This window comes from Hyperoodon ampullatus (assembly GCF_949752795.1).
Source record: "Hyperoodon ampullatus genome assembly, chromosome: 2".
Classification (NCBI taxonomy): domain Eukaryota; kingdom Metazoa; phylum Chordata; class Mammalia; order Artiodactyla; family Ziphiidae; genus Hyperoodon; species Hyperoodon ampullatus.
The window spans coordinates 19863555-19891287 of NC_136915.1; positions in this window are offsets into that span (position 1 = coordinate 19863555).

Below are 27733 nucleotides of genomic sequence, written 5' to 3' on the forward strand. Positions count from 1 at the left end.
CACGATCAGTACAACCACGTGGGGCACCCTGGGACCGGAAGTTCACATTCAGGGACCCAAAAGGTGGTTCTTCTGGGCCTCCATCTTGTTTCTGGAGGAAGGGGGCACTCTTCCTCACGCTTTCACGTGAGGCCCCTAGGAGGTTGTTTCAAGGCTGGTGGCATTTCCCCCCCACCCCCGACTCTTTCTTTAGTCCAACTGGAGGTCACAGGTGTGCCCCTTGGTGGCCTTATCCGGGGAGGTTTGCTATTCCTTTTCCCTGACATGGTCTTTCCTGTGATCATACACAAGCCCCACCTGCTCCAGGAAGCGTCCTAGCACCGCATTCTCTTCTTATAAGAAACAGAGCCCTCTGAGAAGTTGAGTGACTTGCACAGAGGTGCACAGCTAGCACAGAACAGTTAGCATTCAGTCCTTGGTCTGTCACCATAGCCTGCTCTTAGCCAGGCACCTGTAGTGTCTCCTGGAAGCGGTCCTGAATCCCATCCTGTTTTGCACAACCCAGCAGCAGTATCAGCCGTGGTTACTGAGTAGATTTCTCTTAGCTCCAGTTCACAGGCTCAGAGGGGTGAAAGGAGCTGCTCAAAATTGCCACAGATGAGAGTATCAGAACACAGTTTTGAACTCTGGTCTGTATGAATCCAAGATCATAATACAGTATTTGGACTTCAAAGTAAAACTTAGCTTCTGATTAGTGTTTTGTTGCTGAAAATTTCGCCAGTGCTTGCCTTGGCTCCTCACAAACCTGAAGGAATAGGAAGGGCATGATATCTATATACTGAGGGTTTAGCATAGGGCTGAACACACAATAGGTCACAAATATGCACTGGCTTGGTGAAAGCATTTTCTCTCCACTCTTTGCTTCACTGCATAGTGTCATGATTAGGTCACCCAAGAGACACCACTACCCGCATATGAATCCATCAATTCCAAAGGAGTGATTGAAGGAGGAACAATGAATGGTCAGCCTATTGCTTCATTGGCAGACCTGTGGTGAATTTCCAACCCTTCAAGGCTGTTGGCGGGGCCCAGCACATGGGAGAGAGTACAGGCAACTGAAGCAGAAATAGACAAGTGGGACTACCTCAAACTAAAATGCTTCTGCGCAGCAAAGAGAGCCCATGGGGCATAGCCCTTGCTGTGAAACCACTCTTGGTTCCAGAGCAGGGAAAATTCCTTCCTGCCCACCTTGGGAGGGATGGGCTCCCAGGGGCTGAACACCCAGGAGTCGAGGATGTTAATAGGGCCAGATGCAGGTGTGGTAGGTGGTCACGAACTTTTCCAGTCCCTTCCCCTCTCCTGGTCCTGTGACCGTCTCCACAGCCAACAACCAGTCATCCTATGTGCTGGAGTTCACAACACGCTTTCACATACATGAGCCCATGTCCAACCTCACAGCAATGCCTTGCAGGTAGGCATGGGTGGGAGGCAGCTTGGCCTGGTGAAAGGATTCAGGTTGTAAAGTCCTCAGACCTGGTTCAGATCCCAGCTCCACCACTTACTAACTTACTAAACTTCTCTGAATCTGGGCTTCCTCTGTAAAATGGGGATAAGAATAGTCTCTCCATCATAGGGTATTGTGGCAATTTGTGTTAAAATTAGGTATGCCTTAAACCATGATGATAGAGTCTGTTGCCCATTGGATACATGACTTACCCAAGGTCATACAGCTCTTAAGTGGCAGATCTGGGGCTCACACTCAGTTCTCCTGGTCCCGCCTCAGGGACAGTACCAGGAGGTGCTTATTATATATTCCAGCCAAGCTGTATAGGATTGGAAAAGGGATTCAGGCCATCCTTCAGTTTTTATCATGATTCTCAGGGACAGGAGAGGGCATCAAGCTAGGAAGTCGTTTGGCATTCAGAGGAGGCAGTGTGAGTGCAGAGCAGGTGGAAGGAAGCAGGGACTCCCTACGATGTGCCTGCATCCTTTCCAGCCCCCCCTGCCTAAGGCCTCCTTCCTGCTAGTCTTCTGCCTGGTGCTGGAACTTTCCAGTCTCGGTGATTTCCCAAGATGAATGCACCACACCTCAAATAAGCTATTTGCCTAAATGATAGGATGCTCTTGGTTCATCCAATGAATGAATATTTAGGAAGTCTCTACAAAACCCTATAATCAGGGCTGGAGGGCGGAGGTGCCAGACAAAAAAAGATCTGGGCCCGCAAGCGTCTTCCAATATAGCAATGGATCCAGGAAGCAGTAGTGGGTGGCTGTATTGCTGTCCCCTCCACCTAATTCCTGGTTCAGACACACTAAGTTTCTTTTAAAATCAGGGTCAGTCCCTCTGTTTAACTTGCATGCAGCGGGTGGAGTTTGGCTTCTTTTAGTCCCCAAGGGCTGTCTGGCTGGGTGGGTTTTGAGAGAGCCAAGAGCAGATAGCTAGTTAACATTCCCTGGGAGAGGGAAGAATGAATCATAGGTTGTCTTGGGCAGTGAGTGCCAACTGGCCCTCTATCATATCAATACTCGGCAGTGGTAGATAGACTACCAGAGAAGAGGTCGCTGCAGCCTCTGTGCCCCTGGCTCTCAGGCCCTACCCAGAAGGCAGCTGGTGTTCTGGGAAGGCAAGATGTCAGGCAGAAGCTCGGATGCTTTGGGCCTCGTATTGGAGTCTTCTTGAGCCTATGATCTCCTTTGTTACAGGTTATCACCTCTATGGGATGTGACAAATTTGAGAATGTGCTATTTTCAAGGCCTCTTTGGCCCACTTTCTTTTCCTTTTCCCCCTGAAAAAGAAATGAGTCATTTTATTATTAAACAAGTAATACACATCTAAACAATTTGGAAGAGGGAAAATGTAAAAAGAATTTTTAAAAACCATATTTAGACCCACCACCCAAAGTCAACCACAAGTTTTGGTATATTTTATTTGAATCCCTTTTATAATATCATTTAATACAGACCCCCTCCCCTTTTCCCTTGACCTGCACCCACTGCTCCAGTGCAATTCTTGAGTATAGGAGAGAGGCCATGGGTCAGATTTTGCCACCAGAGTCACCAAACCCCCAGAGAGGCCCTGAGACTGGCTTTGGCCCAGGAAGTGGGTCAAAAGTCACTCCTCATTATCAAAATATTAGCAAAGGCCTGAGATGCTTAATCACCACGCTGAGCTGATAGCATCTTTGCCTCCTGGTGTGACAGATATCTGGGGAGGAGGGGAGGGAACCGAGGGCAGGGTGATGTGAATAGCTATCTCCAGCCCACACTCCCTTGGGAGGGGTAAAGGAGAGGATGCACTCAAAAGCTTAGCGCAGGACCTGACCTATAGTAAGCGCTCAGTAGGTGGGAGCTGCAATTATTTGTGTTATCAATTATCATTAAAGAAAATTAACTGCTACTGAGGGGGTGCTTTACTCTGGCTACATCTAGAAAGGATTTGAAGCCCATGGTTTCAAATCTAGAAAGGATTTCAAGCCCATCATTTCAAATCCGAGTCCACGTCACACCCCACAGAGGTGACAATAAAGATAAAAAGGAAACATTGGGTTTGGTGCCAGGCAATCTATAAAATAGAGTGCTGGGCAGCTATTAAAACCATGCGAGTTGCCGTATTTATTGCCAGTATTTCGACTGCCGTGTTGAAGTGTTCAGGTGTGAAGTCAAGGGGACCTGTGAGCTTCTGTGAGTCACATACTCCCAGAGCCTCAGTTCCTTCTCTGTCAAAGTCCTCCCTGTGGACTTGTTGAATGATTCTATGAGTGCTGGTGTCCCCAAGTCTGGCAATTGGATGAGAATCTCGGGAATGATGATACAAATACAAATCCCTGTATCTCCAGCAAGCCCTCAGGCAGGTCTAATGCGGTGGACGGCAAACCTGCTTTGGGGAACCGTGGAGTCAAGGTTTGTAAATGAGCTTAGCACAGTTCTTGGCATTAGCAAGTGCTCAGTAAATGAGAATGATTGCTGTTACCAGCGGCCTCTGAGCTGTCCTTGAGCTCCCTATTCCTCACATCTGTTGGCTGACTTCATAATTAAGTCTAAATCCATCCAGTGCTCACCATGTCTACTGCCACACACTAGTTACTCTAGCGCATGCCATGTGGATTCCTGCACTTGGTTTCCTTGCTTCCTCACTTGGTACCCCCTAGTCTAGTTCTCACCACGCAGCCACAGTAATCCTGTTTTTCAAATGGCTAAAATCAGATCTTGACACTTAAAACAAAATCCAAACCCTTCTCCATGATTTGCAAGATCTGGCTCCTCCCTGTCTCTCCAACTGTATCTTGATGTCTCACTCAGCTCCAGCCACACTAGCCTTCTTGCTGTTCCTAAAACAGACCAAGCTTGTTCTCACCTCAGGACCTTTGCATTTGCTGTTTCCTCTGCTGGATCCAGTCCAAACCCGGGCCATTCTCATCACTCAAGACTCAGTTCAAATGTCACTTCCTCAAAGAAGGTTTTTATGACTACCTTTTCAAATGTTGCCCTAACATATTGCATTTTCTTCTTTTAAAATTTTTTATTAAAAAAAAAATGTTATTGGAGTATAGTTGATTTACAATGTTGTGTTAGTTTCAGGTGTACAGCAAAGTGAATCAGTTATACATATACATATATCCACTCTTTTTTAGATTCTTTTCCCATATAGGCCATTACAGAGTATTGAGTAGAGTTCCCTGTGCTATACAGTAGGTCCTTATTCGTTATCTATTTTATATACAGTAGGTGTGTGTATGTTAATCCCAACCTCCTAATTTATCCCTCCCCTACCCCACCTTTCCCCTTTGGTAACTATAAGTTTGTTTTCTACATCTGTGACTCTATTTGCATTGTTTTCTTTACAGCAGTGGTCCCCAACATTTTTGGCACCAGGGACCGGTTTCATGGAAGACAATTTTTCCATGGACCAGGGTGAGGGAAGGTTTTGGGATGATTCAAGTGCATTACATTTATTGTGCACTTTATTTCTATTATTATTACATCAGCCCCACCTCAGATCATCAAGCATTACATCCCGGGGGTTGGGGACCCCTGCCTTACAGCACTATCTGAAATGAACTTTTTTTTTTTTTTTTTTTTGTGGTACGCGGGCCTCTCAATGTTGTGGCCTCTCCCGTTGCGGAGCACAGGCTCCGGACACGCAGGCTCAGCGGCCATGGCTCACGGGCCCAGCCGCTCCGCGGCACGTGGGATCTTCCCCGGCCGGGGCACGAACCCGTGTCCCCTGCATCGGCAGGTGGGCTCTCAACCACCACGCCACCAGGGAAGCCCTGAAATGAACTTTTAAATTTATTTTACTTTTATTGGTTTATGGCCTGATAACTCCAGTGAGGAAGAGACCTTGTCTGTTTTGTTCATTTTTATTCTCAGTCCCTAGAGAAAGGGCCTGGAAAATATTTATGGATATCATAAATATCTTCTTGAATGAATGAAGGTATTGTTACTCTTGTTATTAATATATTAAAATGTCTGTGGTAGGCTAAGGGTAAAATGTGGGTTTCAAAACAGTAGGTCGTGATTCTCCTTTTTCTAAAATTTCATTTCCAAAAGCATACACACACATGCAAAATTATGCTTACCCAAATGTATATGTAAATTTACGAGGGGATACATCAAAAAGTTGAGTTTTTTGTTTAAAGATGCATGTATTTAAAATCAGAAATAATCTATAAAACAATTTCTATTTTGAACAAAACTGTGTTTAAAAACTCTTTTTTTTTTAAACAAAGAGAGCAACCAACAGGAAAAAGAGAGGGCTCAGTGTACCTAGAACTTGGGCTTACAACATGAACCTCATATTTCACTTCATTTCCAAATTTTTCACTGCCAAGGAGGTACTGAGCTGCCCCAAGGCAGCATATTTGTTTGTCCCAAGAGACACAGTCTCTCCTAGCGTTCACCTCTGGGAGGAATAAAGCACGGGAGGAATCTCGAGGTAAGGGGCATTGTGTATCTTGGGGAATAACATCCTCGCCAGTGACACCGACACATTCTTCAGTGGCTGCTTATCACATTCACCCTCTATAAAAACCGAGGGAGAATATCCTATCACAGCTCATCAAAGATATTTTTGCATGCAGCAAAACTAAAGTAACTTGGGTACATTGCCTAATACATGGCACTCTCAGACGCTCCTACGTTGCTGACAGCAGCATCATGCCAGGCTGCGCTCCAAGCACTTTATGTACATTAACTGCTTTAATCCTCATAGTAACCCTATGAGGTAGATACTGTTATACAGCTAGCATCATCCCCATTTTACTGAAAAAGTTCAGCAACACGCCTAAGCTGGCACAGCTAGCAAATAGTAAAGCTGTGGTTTGAACCTAGGTGGGCTGGCTCTAGCATCCTGCATTCTTCACCACTAAGCAATACCACCCCCTGAACTAGGGGCTTCTGGGGCAGTTATGCATCTCTTTCGACTCACGGTGATTTCTTCGTTTCCTGTCCACCTGGATATTTTGACGCTCAACTGCTTTCATCGTTCGAGCCAGCTATGTCCCATATGGTCCTGTTCTTTACTAAGGCGTGGCTGAACATAGCTGGTCCAGTAGGATGAGATGGTAGGAGTGTGGGTTTGGGGGACAGACTGCCTAGTGTTTGAACCCCAGTTCTAACACTTTTAGCTGTGTAACAAGTTATTTAACTGCACTGCACCTCAGTTTCCCCATCTAGGAAATGGGAGAACTTACACCTACCTCTTGTGGGGGCTGTGGAGATTAACTGAGATCACCAGTATGAACGTACCTGTTCTGATGCCCGGCTCTATTGAGCAGGCATGTGATAAGGACGAGTTCTTCTCTGGGAGCCAAGTCCAGCAGCCATTCATTTATTCAGCTTCCTTTTCCATGGGGAATAATCTTAATACCTGTTTCATAGAGTAGTTCTGGTGATTTAATACAATAATGTATGTAGAATGCTTAGCAGGGTACCTGCTACATCCTCCATACTTAACAAACGTTAGGTACCCTCATTGTCATCATTGTGGTGCTAGCATAGCAAGGTCGGTAAGAGAAGGGGCTCTCCAGAGTCACCTCACCTGGATTCTGGGGCAAAATTTCTTCACCTTTCTAAGCCTCGGTTTCCTGGTCTGAGAAATGGGATAATAATAGTACCAAATGTGACAGTGTGTGTAATGCTTTGGCACACGGCCCTGCAATGAAGCCCTCAGCTACCACACTTGCTAATGTATGTTTACCCAGTGCCTACTTGGTCCTAGGTACCTGTTCCTCTGGGGCAGGAGTTGTGCTGATTCTCCATCTGAGGGTGCTTGGCTTGTAGACCACTTGGCCCGTGCCTGCCACATGCTCTACAATAACCGGCTGTCCCCAGGAAAGCTAGCCGGGGCCCTGGCCGAGTGGGTGGATGGAAGAGATTCTGGCTTGAAGCTCAGGAATGAGCACATCCTGATGATTCTGTGCTTGGCAGATGCTGTTGGAAAGCAGAGGCCTACCTTCAGGGCTGGGCCCTGGCCGAGGTCCAGAGGAAGCCCTTGGTCTTGCCGGCGCCCTGAGCGCGCACCAGCTTTGGGGCTGAACAGAGCTTCCTTTGTGCAGTGACAGCGGCAGGTAGCTATTTCTGGGCGGCAAGTTCCTCACCAAAGGGCAGCCATTGACTTAGTAACTGGGGAACTGCCGGGCTGAGCCAGCTGGGCTCAGGGACTGTTACTGCACCAAGGGGGGACCCCAGGACCTCACAGCTGGGACCCCTCCACCCCAGGATGTCCGGTCCTCACACAAAGCCTGAGGAGAGATGAGCCAGAAGCAGCACAGGACCAGGTGACAGATGTTATCCCCACAGTGGGCTTTGGAAACTTCGAGGAGGGGAGGATTCTCAGAAACCCCGGAGTCCTCAAGCCAGCAAGTCTCAAGTTCATCAAGTCCTCACAGCAACTCTGCCAGGCAGGGATTTTTTTTTTTTTAAATTAATTAATTAATTAACAAGCCGCTCAGCTTGTGGGATTTTAGTTCCCCGACCAAGGATTGATCCTGGGCCCTTGGCAGTGAGAGCTAGGAGTCCTAACCGCTGGACCACCAGGGAAGTCCCCAGGCAGGGATTATTATCTCACCTTAGACGATGAAGAGATGATTCTCAGAGAGGTTTAAGTTGAGTGGTCCAAGGGTACCCAGCTGACTCCAAAGCCCTCCCTCCTGCCCTGCCTGGTGGTGTTGAAAGAAGAGGAAGACGAAGAGAGCTGGAGTCACTATTTCATCCTACTGAACATTCAGTGAGCATTTACTATGTGACAGGTGCTGAGCCAAGCAGTGTATGTGCATTGTCTCATTCAGTCTCAACATTTCCACTCTGAGGTGGGTACATTATCACGCCTCTAACAGAGGAGAAAACTGAGACCCATGGAGGTTATTTGTCCCAGGGCACACCACTAGTAAGTGGCAGAATCAGAATTTGGACCCAAATTTCTCTGGCCCCCAAAGCCAGGAGCTTTCCTTTCCATTTTGCATGACTCTTCCACATGCTGTAGAACCTGGAAGAATGCATTTCAGAGTCAGGGGTGGTGGCTGCAGTGGTTGAGGAAGTGGTGGGGTGGAGGGTGCTGGGGAAGAGGGGGAGGAACAAAGGCCAGAGCAGGCAGGGTAAATGGGGAGGTATTACTGCATACTGACCGAGGCAGGTTGGTAACACTGCGAGGCTCTCTAAAATCCATTTTAATAACGTATAACACACTTACATACAGAAAAGAGTAATGTACGTTATAGAGAAGTGTAGCGATCATGAATTTTCACAGACTGGACACTCCCATCAGCACCTAGATGAAGAAGCAGATTTCCAGTGACCCAGACCCCTCATGCCCCTGTCCTGACCACATCTAACCTCATCAATTGATCATATCTATTTTGTTCTTCTGCTAAATGAAACCCACATCATGGATTCTTTTGTGCCTGGCTTCTTTCATGCAACACTATGTCTCTGTATAGCAAGTGTGCTCTTCAATGTTTTATTTTAAACATTTTCAAGCATACAGCAAAATTGAAAGAATTCTACAGGGACTCCCACAAATCTGCCACCTCTATTCTGCTATGAACCTTTTAGTGCACTAGCTTTTCTTACATATAAAGCTATCACTCTATCCATTCATTAACATGTCTATTTTATTATGCATTTCAAACAAAGTTGCAGAATTCAGTTTCCTTCCTCTAAATACTTCAGCATGCCTGTCATTAAAGAGTTTAATGTTGGGCTTCCCTGGTGGCGCAGTGGTTGAGAGTCCACCGGCCGATGCAGGGGACACGGGTTCGTGCCCCGGTCCGGGAAGATCCTGCATGCCGCGGAGCGGCTGGGTCCGTGAGCCATGGACGCTGGGCCTGCACGTCCGGAGCCTGTGCTCCACAATGGGAGAGGCCACAGCAGTGAGAAGCCCGCGTAACGCAAAAAAAAAAAAAAAAAAAAAAAAAAGAGTTTAATGTTTGTTCACAATGTTTGTCCTGTTGATACAAAATTTATATACAATGAAATGAACAAATCTTAAGTGTGCAGTTATTGAGATTTGATAAACATATACATATGTGGAACCCCCAACCCTATCAAGATATAGAACATTCCCATCACCCCAGAAAGTTCCCTCCTGCCCTATCCAAGTCAATACTCATGCTTACCACCTCCCACTCCCCCACCCCACACCTCTAGGCAACCACTCTTCTGATATTTTTCTACCATAGATTATTTTGCCTATTCTAGAAGTTCATATAAATGGAATCATACAGTATATAATCTTTTGCATAAGGCTGCTTTCACTCAGCTTAATGTTCTTGAGATTCATCAATACTGTTATACATATCAGTAATTTGTTCCTTTTCATTGGGTAGTATTCTACTGTAGGAATGTACCACAGTTTTTTTGCCCATTCTTCCACTGATGGATACGTGGGCTGTTCCCAGCTTGGAGCTACCGTGAAGAAGATGCTATGAACACTCTTGTACAAGCTCGTTTGGAAATATATGCTTTTATTTCTCTTGAATAAATACATAGGACTGCGCTTTGTCATTATAAAAAACTGACATCCTTTTCCAAAGTGATTGATCATTTTCTGTTACCACCAAAAATGAATGAAAGTTCCAGTTGCTCCACTATCTTGTCAACATTTGGTATTGTCAGTCTCTTTAATGTTTCAGATAGGTATGTACTAATCTCATTGTGGTTTTAATTTATATTTCCATGAAAAGGTGGATATAGCTCCATGCCAAGGGTCACAGCTTAGCGAGCAGAGTACATGCTCTCTTGCGCAGACCACATCCTGTCCAACTGTACATGGCATCCCTGCTTCCCATCTTCCTGTCTAGCGGGCACAGTGAATAAGAGCCAGCCCTTGAAGTACCATCTTTATTTTAAAGAAAAATAGCATTTATAGTGGTTGAGAATGGCCTCTGCAGTCAGACTATCTGGATTCAGATCCCAGCCTCACCACATAACAGCTGGGTGGTGATGAGCAAATTACTTAACATTTCTAACTTATTCTCTCAAATCTACTCATAAGTTTGCTGTGAAGATTAAGGAGATAATATACATAATATGCTTAGCACAGTGCCTGGCACACAGTAAACACTAGTAAATGTTAGCTGTTTTGTTATTGTTATATCTGACTAGAAGAGTTATATATGATTATTGTAGAAAACTTAGAAAGTAAATAAAAGTAGAAAGAAGTTTAGAGTCATCTTAACCCCACTACTCAAAAATAACTGTTATTGGGGCTTCCCTGGTGGTGCAGTGGTTGAGAGTCCGCCTGCCGATGCAGGGGACACGGCTTCATGCCCCAGTCCAGGAGTATCCCACATGCCACGGAGCGGCTGGGCCCGTGAGCCATGGCCGCTGAGCCTGCGCAAGCGGAGCCTGTGCTCCGCAACGGGAGAGGCCACAACAGTGAGAGGCCCGAGTACCGCAAAAAAAACCAAATAAATAAATAAAATAACTGTTATTAACGCTTGGTGCTTTTTTTTTTTTTTTAGTATTTCCTACATAAACATTTTTTAAAAACACAGTTGACATCATACTCTATATACAGTTTCATATCCTCTTTCCTATATTTAACTCGACATCATTAACATCTTACCATGTCATTGCATATTCTCTGAATATTCTACACTTAAAGGGTGTGTAATGTTCCAGCAACAGATGTACCACATTCAGAATGTGTCCTACGTGTGTAAGGTGATAAGGCAGTGAGTTCAGGATCAATGACTCTAGATACAGTCTTGACTACATGGGATATTTCCTTAGGAAATTTTTAAAGCCATTGACAAACATAGCCAAATTGGAGCACCATGTTAAAAACATATGTTTTCACTTTTCCCTGAACATAAATGTATGAGGCAATAAAAAATGAAAAAAAAATGTTGTAAAGAAAAAAAGTGAGACAATATATGAATGTGAAAAAATATTCTACAATATAGAAAATAAAAGCCTCTCCTCCCTCTCTTTATAATCTCACTAGTAAAGGACAATCACTTTGACATACGTGCTTCCAGACCTTTTTTCCGTACATATACAACCATAGATATAAGTATACTATCCCAGGGGTATGGGGGTTCTGGATCCTGCCCAAGCCTGGTTCCAGTCCTGACTCTGCCATGTGTAACTGTGTGACCTTGGGCAAGCTAACTAGCCTCACTGGGCCCTGTTTTAAAGGTCTCAGGCTATTGTTTCTGTAGGGATTTTCAAACATCTCCAAGGCCCTCAACCTCCTCAACCCTGGATAGCAGAAGGAAAGTGGATGAGCGCCCATTCTTGAAGCTGGGAGTCACCTGAGCCCCTTGGGCCAGACTTCCCTGCTGAACTGCTTCCCCAGACTCCCCACACCAAGGGCAAATTTGGGGCCTCCGAGAATTGCAGCAGCTAGAATGGATTCACCTGGACAAATGGGAAATAGTACAAATTTCCTATGCAGATGGGTCGCCCAATGCTCATTCAGGAGGGTGTGGTTGCCTGGGAATAGGTGTGTGTCTGGGCCTCACGTACCACTTAGAGGCCCAATCAAAGTCACCCTGTCCCTGTCGTGGGGGTGGGAGGGATACCACCACTTAGAGCTTCCTCAAAAACAACATCACCCTCTCCAGCCCAGGGAGTCAAGCTGTGGTTGTCACTGTGGCACAGGGGGACAGCTCACTGGACTTCTTTTTTTAATTTAATTTTTACTTTATATTGGAGTATAGTTTATTTACAATGCTGTGTTAGTTTCAGGTGTACAGCAAAGTGATTCAGTTACACATAAACATATATCCACTCTTTTTCAGTTTCTTTTCCCATGTAGGTTATTACAGAATGTTGAGTAGAGTTCCCTGTGCTATACAGTAGGTCCTGTTGATTATCTCTTTTATATATAGTAGTGTGTATCTGTTAATCCCAAACTCCTGATTTATCCTGGACTTTTAAATAAATGTGGAGCAAGTCACAGTGAGCAACCCTCACCTGGCTTAGGTCTTCACCAGGAATTGCCAAATGCCACCTTCAGTTTACTAGCCCAGGATCCCAGTCACATGGGTGTTTTCATTACCTCTCCAAGTTGACCTTATTCAACAACACAGGGAAAATCAATGGTGTGATTAATTATTAATCAGTGGTGTGATGAATTGAACTAAAACCACAAGACACGCCCTGTTTTGCCTGGAGACTCCGCAGAGCTGCCTCCTCCAGGGGGAGGGAACTGGGCCACTTGTTTGGCTTATTTACTTACGTGCACGCATCTGGCCTACTACATCGCATAGTGATTCATTTCAGGACAGGTCCATCGGATGGGACAGCACCCAAGATGGAACCAGGCTGGGAAAGGATGCTGGAATCCGGGAATCAGCTTCCCTGTAACCTCAGCAGCAGAATTCTCCTGTTTTCCATTCACCCTCTCTCTCTTTCATGATGTGTTTCCTCCCCGGAAATCTCATTAACCCTGAGACTTTCTGAACATTTTCCCCAGGTAGATGGGGCTGGCCTTTGGAGGGAGGGGTTACTCAGGCTGAGTTTCCAGGAAAACCCCACGTGCTCAGGATGCATCTGTGGAGCCCCGGGAAGGTTACATAACCTCCTCAAGCCTCAGTTTCCTCATCTGCAAGAGAAGCTTCCTTGTGGGGCGTTGCAGGATTTCAATAAAATGACACCGTGTGCCAAGCTTGCTTCCGGGCCTTTGCACATGCTGTTCACTCTCCCTGAGACACATTCCCCTCTGCCCACCGCAGCCCTAGCCCCGCCGCTTGATTGACACCAACAATCTTTCCAGCGGAAGGCAAATGTTACTTCTTCAGAGAACACCCACAGCCTGGTCAGGTGCCCGGTAAAGAGCACCCACAGTTCCTCCTACTTGCCCTCCCCAGCCTCTCCACAGCTATGGTTTAAGTAATGTCCACTTCCTCGGCCCATACTGGGGGCCCCACAGAGTAGGGCTGGGTCTGAGTGGCTCATGCCTCCGTCCCCAGTTCCTGCACAGATCGGAGCCTTGGTTGGCACTCAGGAAACATCAGAGTCCTTTTCAGAACCAAGGCCTGTGGATCTGAAACCTCCGACACCTGCCCGAGGCCCTTAGGCTTGGCATCTTGTGGGATAAAGTTTGAGCGGAGGCCAAGGAGACTGCGGCAGAAGCCTCGGAGTTCAGCCTGGGGTGCCTCGTGGCTCTGAGCCCCAGGCTGAGCTCCCCTAGAACTTGGGGTTCAGTCTGTTCCCTGATTCTGTGGTCAGATTAGGGGTGGGCAGGCTCAGACAGGCCAGTTCTGAAGCACAGCCCACTGGGGCGGGCAAACCCTGGGCCTCACCCTGTACCCAGTGCACACACAGGCTGCTACACGCCTGGTGAAACTCAGAGGGCTGCTTCCCCCATGCAGTTCCACCTTGTGTCCATTCCAAGAGAAAGGAAAGCGCCTGACAGACAGTGTGGTCCCATCAGGCTCCTGCCCAGAAGGGAAAACACACAGACACACAGGCTAATAAGCACACACGTGCACACACACACTCCACTCAGAGAAAACTCTGGAGCCAGGCCCAGCCCTCTGCTGTGGTTTTTCACGGGCCCAAATATTTCTCCTCCTTGGGTTATGGGCTGAGGAGGGTGGGAATCCTGATAAACATGGCCCAGGGCCATGGGGACCTGGTTGTCTGTGTGCCCTGGGCAGTTACACTGAGAATAAGAATAATGCCAACAGCAGCAGGCCTTTTATCAAAGACTTACTATGTGCCAGGCACTGCGCAAGGCTCTTGGGAGACAGCAATGAACAAAAGAGGTAAGAAGCTCTGCCCTTGTGCAGCTTATGGTTGGGGAAGACAGCTGATAAATGAACTAAATAAGTAACTTATATAGCGGGTTAGGTGACAAGTCCTACGTAGGAAAATAAAACAGGAAAGAAATGTGGGGCTGGGCAGGGGACGCTGAAAGTCTAAACAGTGTGACCAGGAAAGGCCTCCCTGAGAAGGTGACCCCTCACGGTCTCACGTAACCTTCTTAACAAGCTCTTGAAGTTATTACTATTTCATCCCCGTTTTATGTGTGAGGGAGCTGAGGCTGAGAAGGGAAATGAACTTGCTCAGGACCTGTGAGGGCAGAGCCGGAATTTGAACCCAGGCCTTCCTGACATCAAAGCCCTAACCTGCCCTGAGAGCCTGCCTGCCGGACCGAGGCCCCAGCCTGCCATGCCCCTTGAAGTGCAGGCCTGCAGGACCCGGAGCTGTGTTCAAAATTCCAGCTGCTGGGTTACCTGAAGAGGGCCGGGCATGTGTCTCCAAGTCAGACCTGTTTGGGCTGGACAGCCCGGCCCCTGAAAAAGTTCTTTTGTGCTTTCTCAAAGGGCCTCACAAGAGGGTTAAACACCCTCACATTAGTGCTAATTTGGGGCTGCCTTTCCTATTCAGCCAGTGACAAAGCCGGGTGTTTGCACAAGGGCCTGAGGAATGGGACCACACGCACTGCCAGGGAGCAGGCTCCGTGCCCGCAGCCACCCTGCCCTCCCAGGCACCTGTTTCTCTCTGCAGAGATTCCTGGTCCTCCTGCTCTGGCTCTGCCCCGCCACCATCTGAACAAGACTTTGTCCCCCCCACCCATCCCTGTAAAAACCCACTGGGGAAGAACAGAAGCCCCATGTACAAAGGAGACCGTTGGATCTTGATTCAGTTATGAACCCCCATTGACATGATCCAAAAGTGTTTGTCATAACGAAAAATGGAAACAACCTCATTGTCCATCAAAGGGAGAAATGGTTAAATAAACGAGAGAACATGCACACCACAGATATTTTAAAAGAGTGAGGCAGATCTGAGGGTACAGAAACACAGAAAGTGCTGCGCAACCTGCTGTTATGTGAAGAAAAAAACCTGCAAAATAATATATATATATAGTGGGCTCTTATTTAGGCTAATTTAAAAACAGTCCCAAGTAGGTGCCTATAGCCTTTGATATGATTGTAAACACATATGAGTCTGATTAAGAAGATTTAGAAATCATTGCACTTTGGTCAGAAAAATAATAAAAATATGTTATAAATGCTTAAAAATATAGAGGGTCTGAAAAGAATCCATCAAATTGTTAATGGGGAAGGAGCAATTGGATGCAGGTGGGGATGGAGAAATGAAGGCAGACTTTCAATGTTTCGTTGCATTTTCCTCTGAAAGTTTTAAAATAATGGGAATATATGTGTGTATATATATGCATTTATGTATGACTATATCTGTGTGTGTGTGTGAGAGAAGTACTTTTTTAAAAATAAATTTATTTTATTTATTTATTTTTGGCTGTGTTGGGTCTTGGTTGCCGCGCGTGGGCTTTCTCTAGTTGCAGCGAGCAGGGACTACTCTGTTGTGGTGCGCGGGCTTCTCATTGAGGTGGCTTCTGTTGCGGGGCACGGGCTCTAGGCGTGTGGGCTTCAGTAGTTGTGGCACATGGGCTCAGTAGTTGTGGCTTGCAAGCTATAGAGAGCAGGCTCAGTAGTTGTGGCGCACGGGCTTTGTTGCTCCACGGCATGTGAGATCTTCCCAGACCGGGGCTCGAACCTGTGTCCCCTGCATTGGCAGGCGGATTCTTAACCACTGCACCACCAGGGAAACCCGAGAGAAGTACTTCTAATGAAGAAATCCCATTTTGTTATGCACAGCCAATTCTCGTTATTTGTGACAGTTACATCCTATGACATTGCCACGAACCAATGAATTGAATGAGACAATTCTGAACCAATGATCCTACAGGAAATACAGGGTTAAGTTCCTGCAAGCCTCTGATCACAATATTTTCATCCACTGATTAACATACAACCTTGTTTTGTGTGTTTCTGTTTAAATGCATCTTATTTAATATAAATCGTTGACTCACTAACATCGACCCCAGCCTGTAACTCGTGGCCGATTGAAGCTTCTGACACATGTGTGTTCTCCGTAAGCCCCCTCACGGCTTTCCTGCTGTAGGACACCAGACAGCACTTCAGCACTATGCTTGGGAGCCATTTTAAACAGCGAAATCAGCAAGAAAAAGCACAAAAATGTGAAAAGCACGACACCAAATAGCGCATAAAAAGGATCCATGTTTTTGTTTTTCTTTTCCAGCCGCACCGAGTGCTCGTGGGATCTTAGTTCCCTAACCAGGGATCGAACCCGGAGTCCTCGGCCGTGAGAGCATGGCGTCCTAACCACTGGACTGCCAGGAGATTCCCCAGGACCTACGTTTACAGTATAAGAACTGACATGAGAAGGCAGAGCCACGGCCGGGAATGTGCTCCTGGGCGACTCAGGTTTTTGTCACTTTGTGCGTGTCCCAAGATGATCACGAAAAGTGCCTTGAGTATTGATTTGGAGATTACAAAGAAACTTTAGCGAGTAGGCATGTTCACAAATGGGGATTGACTGTATATACTTCAGCCTTCCTCCCACACCTGGGATCACTCTCATCTTGGGTTTTTAAGGTTCCATTTGGCTTCTGCAAGCTCCCTGGTGCTCACAGCAGACCGCTGTCAGGCTGTGTGATCAATATCTGAGCTCCGTTTCCTCTCCGTTGCAGGGTCGAGCATCTGCACACTGCCTAACACAATGCCTGACATGTAGCAGGTGCTCAAAAACGGCCACTGTTACCATCACCACCATCGCCCCGTGATGGGCACTGGGGGTTCCACTGAGGTTTGGCAAAGGGCTGTTTACACCAGAACTCCAGGCTGGCATCCTTTTCATGTATTCTTTGTCCCACCTTTCCCTTCTCTGGCTGCACCTACAAAAGCAGACAACAATCTGAATATTGGAACATTGAAGCCAATAAAATTACTTCCTAACACCCGGTTGAATGGGAACTTTTCCCTTTGAAATGATGGTTCTCTTCTCTTCTCTCCCGTCACCTCAGGTGTGACCCTGGGGCTCTGCTCTCTCCTTGGGATTCCCATGAGTCTGCTTAGCACAGATCTCGCTGCTTTAGTTAACAGTCAAAAAAAAAAAGAAAAGCTTCAGGCTCGGAGCCAGGATGGCAACTCACTAGGGCTGGGCTGCTGCTTACTCATCAATATTCTCTGTGCTCAGCACAGATCAGTGCCTTGTGAAAGGCTATCAGCTGAAAAAATAGGGCCCAGGAGTGAATGGAGCTTCCCACTCCAAACCTCCCCCAGTACCAAGTAGAAGGCAAAGAACACGTGTCAGCAGTGTGTGCTCAAGAAGCAGTATCTCACTTACTACTATTTTTCAGCTTAGTCTAGTGTATCTAAACTTCCTAAATGGCCCTAGACAAATTTTTTCACTCTAATGAAACTGTGATTTCATTAGAAATTTCACCCTAATGCAAGCTGGGAGAATAATGTAAATTTCAATTTTTAATTTTAAGAAACTTTTAATACTGGAGAGAATAGTCAGAAAAACGAAGGGAGCAATGGACAGAGTTAGCACTCAAAATATATTTGTGGAGGGGTACGAAAAGGGAGGAGGCTAAATGCCTGACAACTGGATGACCAGACAAACTAGCAAATGAACCAATGCATGAATGAAATGGAACCACTGTATCTCCCCCACACCTGACCACAGCTGGAAAGGGAGAGTGGTGGAGTGAGTTGGCCAATATAGAACAGGCATTAGCACAGCAGGTATACTTGCTATGTGACTGGCTCTGTGCTGTGCCTTTTGAATGTATTAACTAACTGAAACCTCAAGCCAATTTCTAGAAGATAAGTATTACTGTCCCCATCTTACAGATGAGCAAACTGAGGCCCCTGAGAAGCAAAGCAACTTGTCCAGCCTCACGAGGCTGGTTAGCAGGGCAACTGGACTTGAACCCACACTGCTGGCTCCAGAAGCTGCCCTCCCAGCCACTACAAGACACTGTCGCTCTGGGCTGTGATGGCTCTGGCTCCTCAGAGACACTCCCAGGAGGCCAACACCCTACCTGGTGGTGCGAGAGAGGGGTTGTGCCCTGCTCAGGATGGTGCCTAGATCCTGCTGCCCAAATCACTGGGTCTGGCCTCCTTTGCTGCCTCTTTCCCATTTCTCCACAGTCTGGTTCCAACAGAACTTTGTGCATCTTATCTCCTTCTTCTTCTTTTCCTGCACTGAATGCTGCGTCCCAGCCCAGCTGCTCCCTGGTCACACCCATGCGTTCCTGTCTCTACGCCTATCCTACTGCTGCTCCTGCCCTGGCCCAGAATGCATTCTATTGCAATCCTCCCCACGTTTCCAAGCCAAGCTTCCATGCTACCTAGCCCATGAAGCCCTCCCTGGTTGTCCCTGCTGGAATGCATCGCACCTTGCCTGCCTTTAGGCATCAGTATCTAACTCTTATCATACCCCCCCACCCCACCCACGCCCCACCCTGGTCCTCTCCCCCTCTGCCCACCATTCCCACCCTAAGAAAGTCTCATTGACCAACAGCCTGCGCTGCACCTTCACACCCCTCCCCACCCCAGACCTTAAGATGCCAGAGAGCAAGGAGCTTAGTCCGCCTCATGCCCTTGTCCCCACAACCTGGCACCACAACTGACATAGTAAATGAACATGCTTCTACCTTTTGGATACAATGAGGGTATTAACAGTAAACGTCGGGGCTTCCCTGGTGGCGCAGTGGTTGAGAGTCCGCCTGCAGATGCAGGGGACACGGGTTCGTGCCCCGGTCCAGGAGGATCCCACATGCCGCGGAGCGGCTAGGCCCGTGAGCCATGGCCGCTGAGCCTGTGCATCTGGAGCCTGCGCTCCGCAAGGGGAGAGGCCACAACAGTGAGAGGCCCGCGTAATGCAAAAAAAAAAAAAAAACAGTAAACGTCGATGACAGTTTAAAAGTCGTCTGCTCCATGAGTCCATGTTCCGCTGCTAGCTGCTAATAACATGCTGGCGTCCCAAAGTCCTTAATTCCAGGACTCCTTAAGACTCCCTCGGTACACATCGCTTTTCATCACGCTTCTGTGCCTTTGCCATGCTGTTCCAATATTTGGAATGTTCTTTCCCATTTCAGTTGCTCAGAGAGAGAATCCAATCCTTGTAAACTTGGTTCAATGTCCCCTCCTCTAAGAAGCCTTCCCTGACCACTCAGCGCCCTCCTTTGCCCCAGAGTGAACCACTTCTTCTTTCGAGTTTCTCTGCACGTCACACCTACCTGGGTGGTTACCAGGCTTGCTGCTGTACTGCAATGGATATTTCCATGTGTCTGTCCCCTGATAGCTCTTTGAGGCCAGGAACATGTCACATCAGCTCTATGCCCCCAGGACCAAACATGGTAATGTTCAAGCATATTTTGGGGTAGACTTCTCCCAAAGTAAATCTATGTGTATTTGGATAAATTACTACACATGTAGTGCTTAGAACAGTGTCTGGCACATAATAACTGCTACAGACATATGAGCAATTGATACAGCCCAACGGAGCTGTGGTGAGGATTAGATCAGATCATACTTAAAATGTGCCCTGTCCAGAGCCTGGTATATGGTAAGAGTTCAATCGACAGAAGCTGTTATTTAGCATGAATTTAGCTCAAATTCAGCACATTACCTATGAGCTCTTGGGGAAGAAAAACAAACCTGGACAGAAACTCCAAGGCTTTCGATCTCACTCTGCAATCTCCTGTGAAAGGGAAGTGGGTGTGTTCTGCTGCCTGACTCAGAGAAATGCGCCCCCTCCCACCTGGTCCTACCCGTCTACTTGTGTCTGCCCATCCATGCAGTGATCAGACTTGACCTTGGAGAGTAGCAAAGATCCTATCACTGCCCCAGGGTGGGGGCTGGCAGGAGGGGTTATAATTATGGGTTTCACTGAAATTGTGGATATAATGAACACTGCTTTCTGCGGCTCCTCTAAGGGTTCTGTGGGCCCCTCCACGACCCCTCCTGCCTGGGTGCCCCCAGAAGCCGGCACTCCCAGCCCAGTGACTAACTTAACTTACTGTGTGTGCTAAGCACTTTATGTGAAGTATCTCATTTAATGCTCACAAAGGGCATTCTTTTCCCCATTTCACAGATGAGGACACTGAGGCTCAGGGAGGCAAAGGGGGTGGCCAAGACAGACTCCAAGGTCTTTTTGACCCTCGGGCCCGTGATCTTAACCTCCACCCTAGTTTGCATCCCAAATGGTACCAAAATCTGGTAGTAATCATACAGTTAGGAAACCGGGCTCTGGACCCCAAGAGCCCTGGGTTTGATTCTTGGCTCTGACCTGTGTCATCCTGGGCAGTCACATCACCTCTCTGAGCCTGGGTTTCCTCCCAGGTTTGTTGTGAGGACTAGCTGAGAAAATGTATGTAAGTGTTTGTAAGTGCCTGGGACAGATAAGGGTTCAGTAAGAGTCGGATAACATTCATTCACTGTCATTGTCGTTGTTAGGCTGCAGAGTCCTGAAATCACTGTCTACATACATACAGACATCAAGGCATTAAGAAACCTCTTGGTATTAGACATGCCACATGTGACATTTCCAATTTTGTCCAGATCCTGAGTCATGAAAAAATGCACTGAGTCCTGGGGTTTCCATTTTGCTTTTATTAAGCCATCAAGTTGTGGGATGTACAGTAAGCAACAGGATCTTGAATGGAAAGCAAATGAAATGGATCCCCGATTTGCTGCGTGAGTTGCATCCAGTCAATGAACCTCTCTGTTCCTGAGTTTCTCTCTGAGGCTCGTAATGACCATAGGGTAGAGCCTGGAGCTCTCGGAGGGAAAGGGGTTTTAGAAGCCCTGGGTCATCCTGGCCTCGTTTCCCTTTTCCTGTCTCCTGTTTCCGTGATGAATGACTGGGAGGGGAAGATGTGCAACAGGGAGGAGGAAAGGGAGGGGACTGTTATTTACTGATCTGGGAGCACCTCTCCAAGACAAAGCACAGAGCCTCGTGTCTCCTGTGACCCACTTCCCTCTGTGGCCCCGAGCAAGTATCACCCTGGCTTGCGGTGACTATGCTACGATCACCTCCCTCCAACTTACTCACCTCTCCCGGCGAGGCAGGAAGGAAATACCATGCCTGGCATTGGGCAATGCCAAGGCCCAGGCAGGGCTCCATTAAACCCTGAAATGAACCCCGGGTCTGCCAGGCCCCATCCCCAAGTGTGCTGGGGCTTCCTAGGTAATTTGTGAGCTTCTTCACTTTGCCTGTTATTATGTTCCTCTTATTAACGTGTGGGCTTAGGACATTCAGGACTTCCTTAATTATGGCTTCCTCCTTCCTGAGCATTGTGTCTTAGGATTTTTGACACTGTTCCAGACAACTCGGTCTTTCCACTGGAAACGATGAGAGACGTTTGAGAAGGTGCGGGATGAGAGACGGAGATGCCTGGCTCCTTCTGGTGGGCAGACTGGGAGCTACTTCAGCTCAGGCCCAGATGGGCTCTTGCTCCCAAGGGCCACCAGCCCACCACCTCCTGTCCCCGGCAGGCAAACCCCACACACAGCCAGAGTGGAACTGCGGAGATTCCGTACACACATTTCTTTTAAAATTCAGAGGCCTGGCACTTGGTCTCTAAAGGTAGTAGAGTTCTATCTGGTTCACTGCTCTTTTGAGCTTCCTGGTTTCTGAGGTAGGTCTGTGGGGCAGCTTTTAACTTTTGAGGCACTTTTCCCTCAATTTCTCTCGGGCTGAGATGGGTGGGGGGGGAGGGCTGGAGGTGAGGGGACACAGTCCCAGTGAACAAAAACACCTTTCTTTTCATTCCATGGCATTCGACACACTAGCACGCTTAATAAAACAGGTGGCAGGCCCGGCGAATCCAGGTGCTGATTCAGCCCTGACACCGCTTCCCTTTCATCTTGGGCCTCGACTGTTTAACAGCCGCTTAAGGAGAAGAGATGGAAGAGTTGATCTCCTTAATACGCCCTCCTGAAACTGCTGTGCGTAATCCTGCTCCTCTCCCCAGAGGCTGGGGGCATCATTTCTGGTTATATTAGTAATTTATCTGGTGTGTCTAAGAACTATCGATAAGGTCATCCTAAAAAACAACAACAAAGATGAACCATTGATATGGTTTTTTGGGGGTGAAAAAAAAGCAAGTTTATAAAACACAGTATCTGGTGTGCAATTCCATTTTTTGGTGGAAAAAAGATCCACTTATGGACAGAAATACAGTTTGGAAGCTTTAAAAGATAGCATTGAATGGTGGTATAATACGGTTTTAAATTTTTTTAGTTATTTATTGCCTTTGGCAATTTTGAAAAATTTCTCCAACAAACGTACATAATTAGAAATTTTCTTAAAAAAAGAGAAACCCACACCCCCCAGGATATCCATAGTTAATCAAACCCAGGCTTAGCTTAAACTGTCTCTCCAACGCAGACAAAAAATCTAGATGTCAGTAGCTAATTTCCACTTTTATCCCTCATTCCTCAATTCAGGCCCACCTCCCCCCAAGCCCAGGGGGTTGAAGCTAATGAGAAATTATCGTTCATCATTTGTGTTTGACTCTGTACCACATTTTTTCCCCTAGACCTGGCTTCTCCCCATAATGAGAGCTGTCACCGAAGTACGCAGGGGTGGGAACGGCTGTCTTTCCACAGCCCGAAAATGTTTAGTTTCCCCAGCCTCTGCTTTCTCCTGAAAGGCCAGGGATTAGAACTACTGTTCCGTTCTCAGAGGGGGTTTGTTTATAAAAATTTTCTGTTTAAACCTGGGTTGAGGCAACCAGAACCTCAACTGTGGAACCAGCCTTCTCCCTCCCGTCTGGCTGGGGCTGTATCCTCTGCAGAAGCCAGGAACAGGCGAGGCCTCAAAGAGAGGCTCCTGTTACTGTCTCTCCAGCTTTCTCGAAAATGGCCTGCCTCCCGCCTCACCTGAAGTTAAGCCTGGAAAGTCTTGGCATCACGTCACTTTAAGGAAGGAGAAGGGCTTATAAAAAAGAACTAGAAGATCAGGAAGATGACAACCGGTCGTTTGAGAGTAAAACAACATTTTTGGCTGATGAAGCTTGAAAACTGATTTTGAAACCTCAGATCCTAGTCCCCAGGGGAAGGGGAGAAAAACCCTCCAGGCAGGAGTCAGCTATTGCGGGCCATTGCTCCTCAGATGTTCTCCTGAGCCTCCCTTCCACGCACGGTCACAAAGCTCCGTGGCCCGTGAGGAGGGCCTTCCGAGTGGCCCAGCGCTCCCTTGGGCCTGCTGCCCTGCTACTGTTTCAGATGACAGGATGCAAGCTTCAGAGGGAGGTAACCTCCCAGGAGATTATATTCACCCCAAGGACGACTGGTGTGAGGAGGGCTTGGGGGAGACAGAGTATTCGAATGAATACCACGTGCACAGTGGGCACTCGATAAATGAATCTTGGAAAGCTGTCGTTAGGAATGTGAACTTTGGAGCTGGTGGATGTGGGTTCACATCCCAGTGCTGGCACTGAGACCTGAGTGGTCCTGAGCAAAGGAGAGCTGAATGCCCATGACCTAGGGCTGCCGAGGAGATGAAGTAGGAAAGCTGTCATGCAGTGCAGAAATGAAAGCGTAAAACAATAACTTGCAGCACGAGGGAGCTTAGGGAGTGTCAGAACTGCTCTGTATCTTTTTTTTTTTTTTTTTTTTTTTTTTTGCGGTACGCGGGCCTCTCACTGTTGTGGCCTCTCCCGTTGCGGAGCACAGGCTCCGGACGCGCAGGCTCAGCGGCCATGGCTCACGAGCCCAGCCGCTCCGCGGCATGTGGGATCTTCCCGGACCAGGGCATGAACCCGTGTCCCCTGCATCGGCAGGCGGACCCTCAACCACTGTGCCACCAGGGAAGCCCCTGCTCTGTATCTTGATTATGGTGGAGGACACACAGTGTCATGCATTGTCAAAACCCACCGAACTGCACACCACAAAGAGTGAATTGTACTTGATGTAAATTTTTTAAAAATTGGTTATCTCAAAGATTTCTTCTGGTTTTGACATTCTATGGATTTCCTCACCTGTAAGACAGAGTTGTTATTGGAAAGGAATGAGTAAACTGCTATGTTTTTGCATTGTGATGGGAAAAAAAGATGTGTATCCTTTTATAATTTCATTCATTCACCTCATTGTCCTGATACCCGTCTGCCTCTGGTCCCTTCAGGATTTACCCAGGCCAGAGATGGCCAAGGATGCCACTCAGAGCCTCTTGTGGTCACCTGGAGCAGCAATACCTCAGAGCTGCACCATCCAGTATGGTAGCCCTGGCATGTGTGGCTATTGAGACTTGAAATGTGGCTATTGCTACTGAAGAACTGAATATTAAATTTTATTTAATTTTTAGTTAATTTACATTTAAACTTGGAAACTGAATCAGTGTAAAATATTTTCCTATTAAAAACAACTTTATTCAGACAGAGAAAGACAAATATCATATGATATCACTTATATGTGGAATATAAAAAAATGATTCAAATGAACTTATTTACAAAACAGCAACTGACTCACAGACTTAGAAAACAAACTTATGGTTACCAAAGGGGAAAGGTGGCAGGGTGCAGGGTGGAGGATAGATTAGAAGGTTGGGATTAACATACACACACTACTATATATAAAATAGATAATCAAAAAGGACCTAGTGTATAGCGCAGGGAACTCTACTCAATACTCTGTAATAACCTGTACGGGAAAAGAATCTGCAAAAGAATAGGCATATGTATATGTATAATTAAATCACTTTGTTATACACTTGAAACTAACAAAACATTGTAAATCAAATATACTCCAATATAAAAAAGAAAAAAAGGATTAAAAAAAGACAACTTTATTGCTTTGGTAGGACTACATTTTTTATTTTTAATATATTGTATAATTAATTTTTAAAATTGAGATATAATTCCTATATCATTAAATTCACTATTTGAACGTATGCAACTCAATGGCTATTCATACATTCGCAAGGTTGTGCAACCGTCACCACTAATTCCAGAACACCTCTTCACCCCCAAAAGAAACCCTGTACCTATTGACAGTCACTCCACAATCCCCCCAACTCCCAGCCCCTGGCAACTATCATCTACTTCCTGTCTCTATGTATTTGCCTATTCTGGACATTTCATATAAATGGAATCATATATCGTCTTTTGTATCTGGTTTCCTTCCCTTAGCCTCTGTTTTCAAGGTTTCCTCATGTTGTACTTTATTCCTTTTTAAGGCTGAATAATACTCTATTGTATGAATATACCACCTTTTGTTAATTCACCAGTTGGTGAACATCTAGGTTTTTCCACTTTTTGGCCATTAGCCCTTGAAAATGTAGCATCCAAATTGAGATGTGTTATAGTATAAAATATATACCAGATTTCAAAGACTTGTACAAAAAAGGAATATAAGATCGCCTCATTAATATTCTATTTACACTGACTACACATTGAAACTATTTTTAATACATTGGGTTAAATAAAAGATATTTTTTAAAAAGAGAGCCTAAGAACAGGGCAGGGGAGGTGTGAGCTGTTGAGGAGGGGGCGGGGACTGTCCCCCCAGGATCTCGCCCTTCAGTGCCCCCTGCCCAGTGGTGAGCCTGAATGAGGAGCAGGGTGGGCCAGGCAGCAGGAACAGCCACTCTTGGAGTCACCCTGCCTTGGCACCGAGGGGAGCTGCAGAGAGGACAAGTCCAGGCGGGAGTTGGTGAATGATCTCCCCCCTGGGAGGGGAGCCAGGACTGGAATTATTGGACAAAAGGAGTCATTGGAGAGGCCAGTGACAACAGCGCCTTCTCCTTGCATCTGGCTTGTGCCGGCCCACAGAGTTGCATCAAGTCCCCACAAGCTCCTGGGCTCCTCTCCTCGCCTGGGAGCAAGGCAGCAATGGGAGAGGCTTGTTTCCTCTGGGCATCAGGTGGCTGGCTCCTGAGCAGCCATTGTGAGGCTGGAGCCCAGGCCCTGCTCCGTCACTACCTTGCTGTGTGTCCTTGGGCAAGTCCCTTCCACTCTCTGGGCCTTGTCAGAACTGGATTAGATGATTTGGAAGGTGTTTTCCAGCTTTAACGTTTTAGGGTTCTGCAAAAAGTCCTGAGTTAGATGGATGTGAGCTCAGTCCTGGCTTTATCCTTACCAGCTGTGTAACTTCTCATTTCCCCGTCTTTAAGATGGAGAAAATAGGGACTTCCCTGGAGGTCCAGTGGTTAAGAATCCGCGCTTCCAATGCAGGGGGCGTGGTTTCGATCCCTGGTCGGAGAACTAAGATCCCTCATGCTGCATGGCGTAGCCAAAAAATAAAAAATAAAATAAAAAAAAAGATGGAGTAAATAATTGTTACCTCACAGTGATACTGCAAGGTTTAAAAGACATAGTCATTGCTGACACTTAGCACTCACTATGTACCAAGCACTGTCTTAAGTGCTTTGCACAGATGAGTTTATTTAATCTTCCCATCAAACCCTCTAAGGCAGGCCTCATTAGTTCCATTGTCCAAATTCATATAGTGAGAATGCTTCAGAGCAAGGGTTTTGAACCCACAATGCCCAGCTCCAGAGTCTGTTTCCTTATCCACAGGCCAACCTGCCTCCAGCACAGATAGGAAGCATAATAAATCCTGTATTTTTATAATAAATGTTGGAAGGGAGAGGAAGGCAGAATCCCATGATTGTTAAAATACCTCTGTTGGAATCATTATTAAGCAGATGGGGACACCAAGCCCCAAAGGATAAGGTGACGTGTCCTGGGTCACCGCCAAAATGGTGACAGTATGAAACCCGAGTATCCTGGCTCAGAGCTCCCCTAAGTATTTGAAACTGGACTGGATCTCTAGTTATACATGCAAATCTGCTGGCAGATACAGAGCCCCAGCCCAGGCTGATCTCAAAACTTATCACATGGCTGATTAATATCTGAATATCAGGACAGTGCTTCTGGAACTGCCTTTGCCTTCCTCTGTGCAGAGTCTCTGAATTTCCTCCAGGTACCATTCTTAGTTGTTAGGTTTTGCATTACTAAGAACTGGCTGTTCAGGGCACTTAAAGTCACTCTGTCTTCTGAGACTCCATTCAGATATTTCGTGAGTGTTTATTATGAATAGAGCATGTACTAGGCATGGGAGCTACACACAGAAGGAACTGCCTCCCTGCCCTGCCCTCTGGGAGTTCCCAGTTGAATCAGACAGATAGAAGAAATCTCCTTGCTCAAGAATAATTGCTTATAGATGGACAAAAACGATAAAAGCCAGTGTTGGTGATGGTACAGGGAAACAGTCACTCTCATTCCTTGCTGGTGGGGAAGGAACTTGGTGCAAACTTTCTGGAGCGCAGTTTGGTAACAGGCATAAAAAATCATAAAATGTGCCTACCCTAAAAACCCCTGCAATTCTACTTCTTGAAATTGGCCCCAAGGAAATAATGATGGCTGGGCACAAAGATTTAGCCATAGTTAATTTCACGCAGCATTGTTTATAATAATGAAATATTGGATATGACCTAAATATCCATCAGTGGGGGACTGATAAATAAGGTCAGGTCTTCCATATAAAGGTCGTCA